The 5,000-nt window shown below is 42.3% G+C and overlaps 1 protein-coding gene across 1 annotated transcript in view; it reads right to left on the reverse strand.

Moving 5' to 3' along the window:
• The window catches only part of LOC119579438 (tRNA-dihydrouridine(16/17) synthase [NAD(P)(+)]-like), a 22,876-nt gene that overhangs the window by 17,633 nt on the left and 243 nt on the right, over positions 1-5,000 (reverse strand). The gene's annotated exons all lie outside the window — the stretch shown is intronic.

Consider the following 5,000-nt stretch of genomic DNA (forward strand, 5'->3'; position numbering starts at 1 on the left):
TCGTAATCTCCCACGGGTCCTAGATAAGGCTCGGGGAAAGTGAAGGGAAAATCCTGCCCGAGTTAGACGAAGTTTCCTCTAACTAGGGGCGCCGGGGCCAATCGCAGTTCTAATGGCCGTGGATTTGTTTTTGTGTCGGGGTCGTCATCAATTTTTTTCTTCTCTTTTTCTTCTAAACCCCTTCGTCTTGTGATACCTTTTTCGGGTCCTTGTTCTTCTTCATTACTTCTTTTTTCCCCTTTTCCTCTCAATCTCTCGTTACCTCCGGCGGTTCATTTTCTTTTCATTAATTTTACTCTTTTTTTTTTCTCTATCTCTTTTTTCTTTACGGCGTGCAAGTCTTCTGTATTATCAACATTTTTTTTCGTTTTTTCTTGTCATTTCTTTATATTTTCAATTGCACATGCACTTACATGCCAATCTCATGATGATTCTCGTTACATATTATCATTATAATTCATATCATTACCGTCATAACAACAATAAAAATAATTATAATCATTGCCATTATCACTACCTTTATCATTACAATCATTGCTGTTATCATTACCATCCTCAATATCACTGTTCTTATCGTTTCACTTGCTATCATCACCCTCATTATCACCACATCATCATCACCTCAATCTTCGCCGGAGCCCCTGGCTGACCTTCCCCGCCATCCTGACCTTTCCTGACCTCACCTCCTCAACCTCTTTCCCCGGATGTTCGATAGGTCAGAAGAGATCTATTGTGCGAGTTTAATTAAGCTTTTCTCCTGTGGATTCTGGGGCTATCTATTGACGGGGAGGCTGGGCGGTAACTCCTCACAAAGGTCATTCGAGGTTATGGGTCGGTGGTCGGAGGTGGTGGTGGTGGTGGGGGAGGTGGTGGTGGGGGTGGGGTGTGGTACTGATGGTGGTGGTGGTGATGATGTTGATAGTGGTGGTGGTTGTAGTAATTGTGGTGGTGGTGGTGATTAAGATTTTGACGAGAATAGGAATATGATGATGGCAATGACGACAGCAACAACAACGATAATGATAATAATAAAGATGAACAAAAAAAAAAAAAACCATAATAACAACAACAACAATAATAATCATAATTATAATTATTACTATTATCATTACTATCACTATCAATATCATTATTATAATCATCATCATTATGACTAGTATTGTTATTACTATTATCATTATCATTACCATTATCACCAATATTATTGTAATAATTATCATTACCACCATCTTCATTATGACCATCATCATCATAATGAGAAATACTGGAAAGCGCGAATTATGCCATTACCTTTAACCTAGCCTCATCCCTCAACCCTAATCTATACTTAATCTATCTAATTATTCACAATAATTTACCCTACTCGATCTTATCCCACTCCAAAGACCTATTCATCTACCTCTTCTCAACGCAAATCTACTCCTAATCTACTCCCATCTATCGTTAGTAGTAGCAGTAGTAGTAGTTATTGGAATAACAGAAATAAAAATAATGATAATGATAATGATGATAATAATAATAATAATAATAATAACAATAATAAAAATAACAACAAGAAAAATAATAATTATAATAACAATAATATAATACAAAAAATATAAAAAAACATAATCATAATCAAACTATAATAACAAGAACAACAACAACAACGATAACAACAAATAATGACCATAACAACGCAAATGATAATGATAATAATAATGATGATGATATGCTAATGATGAGACGATGCTAAGGATGGTAAAAATAATTATAAGAATGAAAGTAATAGTAATAATAACGATACAATCAACTAATAACAATAAATGATCAACACAACGACTTTTCCCATCATTCATTATCTCGCTGCGCGATGCTATGAATTCTACCGCGCTTTTCCGCCCGCGGATTTGCGAGTCAAATTTCATTCATTCATTCAGAATCCGTCGGGGGAAAAAAGAAAATAAATTCATCCCGCACGACATACGTTGTACATTTTAAAATCAAAAATATTTCTGTATTTATTTTTATTTATTTTTTTTCCTTCTAATTCTAATTTCATTACGGAGCATGTCATACGAGTAGGGGAGGGAGAGGGGAATGCGCTACGGTAAGTAACGAGAGATGGAAAGAGGGGAAACACGGAAAAGGGAGTTGAGGAGAGGGATGGAGAGGGGAGGGGAGGGGGAGGAGGGGGAGGAGAAGGGGATGGAGGAGGGGGAGGGGGGAGGGGGGAGGGGGGAGGAGGGGAGGAGGAGGAGGAGGAGGAGGAGGAGGAGGAGGAGGAGGAAGAGGAGGGGGAGAGAGAGGGAGAGATAGAAGGTGAGGCTGAGGGAGAGGGAGAGAGGGAGAGGGAGAGAGGGAGAAGCAGAGGCTGAGGGAGAGGGAGAGAGGGAGAAGCAGAGGCTGTGGGAGAGTGGACGGGGAGTGTTTAGCCGTCGCGTTGCATCATAATCAGAATCAACGAACAATCATATTTGCATCTATCACGATGACGGTCCGAAAGTCACCCCCTTTATTTTCCGGCTCGGTCCGACGCAGTGCCTAGACCAAGCTGAATCTCAATAAGGCACACAGTGTTTTAATGCATTACGCCGGCACCAGAGATCTAACACTTGCTGTGGCGTGGCTCCGGGGCCAATACAGTGCTGCAGGGTCATTGTCGTTAAGGCCTCGAGACCCGTCAGGAAAACATTCACTATGGACTTAACTTGCTTTACTCTTCTTTGGGGCCTTTCTGTCCCAGGCAAGCGAGAAATTATATGCTGATATAATCATCTCGTGTTGCTAGACTCGAACTCCGTGTGAATCTCCTCTGACGTCTCGCCCGAACAGGTCCCGGGTATGCAGCACTATCTTGCCCCGACACTCGATCGCCTCTCACCTCGTGGGAAAGTTTCAACAACATTTGCATATGAAAAAGTTGGATCACGGGGAGAAAAAGGTGGGCCTTCTACCCTTCCCCGCCTCGAACATACTGTAGATTCGGAGCTTACCGGAGGGGATGTGGGCATCGTTCTGTTCTCCTTTTAACGCTGTAAAAACGCATTTTGCCATTGGGGATGCCGTGGTTATTCGCGGGGAGGGGGGGGGCATTAACTTTCTTCTAACTTCTCTTTCTATCTTTTTTTATTCTCTTTCCCTCGCCCTTTCTACGTCTCCGTCTACGCCTCTTTCCCTTTCCATCTTCCTTCCTTTTCTCCCTCTCCCTCTCTCCTTCTCTTCCCTCCCCCCCTCTCTCTCTCCCTCTACCCTTCCCCTTCCCTTTCCCTTTCCCCCTCTCCCTCTCATCCCTCTCCCCGCCCCACTTTACCCCCTCTTAACTACCTCTCGCCCTCCTTGCTCCTAAATACATCACGAAAGTTACACGAAGACCTGATCCGGGTTGATTTCCACGCGAGAGAAGGCAGACGCGGAAGGTATCCTCAGAGTGTGGTTTGTTACGTTTCATCCTCTCTCTCCTAAGTAACAGCAATAAATAAAATGAATAAGGAATAAACCGAGAGACTGAATAAATAGATAGATAAATACATTGAGAAATTGATAAATAGACTGAGAAATGAATAAATAAGTAGATATATTGATAAAAATAAATATAGATATATAAGTAAATAGAAATAGTTTAACACATAATACATATAAATAGTTATATATATACATACATACATACATACATACATACATACATATATATATATATATATATATATATATATATATATATATATATATATATATATATATATATATATATATATATATGTATATGTATGTATAAATGAACATAGATAATTATATATAAATAAATAAAACAATAAATAGATAAATAATCGGAAATAACCCACAAAAAATACGTGTCCGTTCCTTTTCACAGAGCCATCAATCATTCGCTCCGCACACGGCCAGACCCTCCCTCCGGCGCCAACTCCAAAAACACTCGATCGGGCGCAGTCTATCGGCCCAGAAGTGATCTATCGCTTGCCTGGCCACGACACTACAACGCAATACGATGGGTGGTGGAGAGTGGTGGTGGAAGTGATGGTGGAAGTGGAAATGGATGTGATGGAGGTGAGTGGTGGAGATGGAGGCGGAAGTGGATATGGTGGTTGTGGAGGTGATGGTGAGTTGTGGAAGTGGAAATGATAGTGGTGATGGTGGAGATGGTGGTGATGGTGGTGCAGGTAGATGCGGTGGTGGTGGTGGAAGTGGAATGGTGAGTGGTAGTGGTACCCGCCTACCCATAATCCTTCGCGGGGCAAGATGGCGCCGAACCAACTCTCGTTATTCCTGCCCCCGCCCCCCCCACCGATATTTCCAGCGATAAACGGTCGGTATTACCCCCTACCCCCCTCGGTCGATGGAGGGAGCTTTTCGGTACCGATGGCGTGGAAAAGAGGGGGGGGAGGGGAAGACTTACCCTGGGTTTGCTTGAGAGAGAGAGAGAGAGAGAGAGAGAATACGGGAGAGGAGAAGAGAAGAGAGAGATGAAGAAGGAAAGAAAGGAAGAGAGGAGGAGAAGGGAGGAAAGAGAGAAGAGAGAGAGGAGAAGAGAGAGGAGAGAAAAAGAAGAGAGAGAAGAAGAAAAGAATAAGAAGAGAGAAAAGAAGAGAGAGAAAGAAAGAGAAGAGAGAGCAGAGAAGGGGGAGAGAGAGAGAGAGAGGAGAGAGAGATGAGAGAGAGGAGGGACTGAGACGAGAGAGACGAGAGAGAGAGAGGAGCATGGGGAGCAAGGAGGAGGGAGAGGAGGGACGAGAGGGAAGGAGAGGAATGGACGAGAAGAGAGAAGAATAAAAGAGATGACTGCGTTATTGGTTGGTTACGATAGGTCGACAATACCTGGTTTGTTTCAGTACGATAGATGAAAAACTATGATTGAGACAGATAAAAGAGAGGATGGAAGAAGATGAGTAGGAATTAGGAGGGTAGAGCGCGGGAGGAGAAAAGGAAGGGAGGAAGACAGAAACAAAGAAAGAAAAAGGAAAAAAAAAAAAAAAAAAAAAGAAAAAACTACTAAAACAAAC

The sequence above is a fragment of the Penaeus monodon genome, chromosome 12 (assembly GCF_015228065.2).
Source record: "Penaeus monodon isolate SGIC_2016 chromosome 12, NSTDA_Pmon_1, whole genome shotgun sequence".
In the NCBI taxonomy this organism is placed as follows: domain Eukaryota; kingdom Metazoa; phylum Arthropoda; class Malacostraca; order Decapoda; family Penaeidae; genus Penaeus; species Penaeus monodon.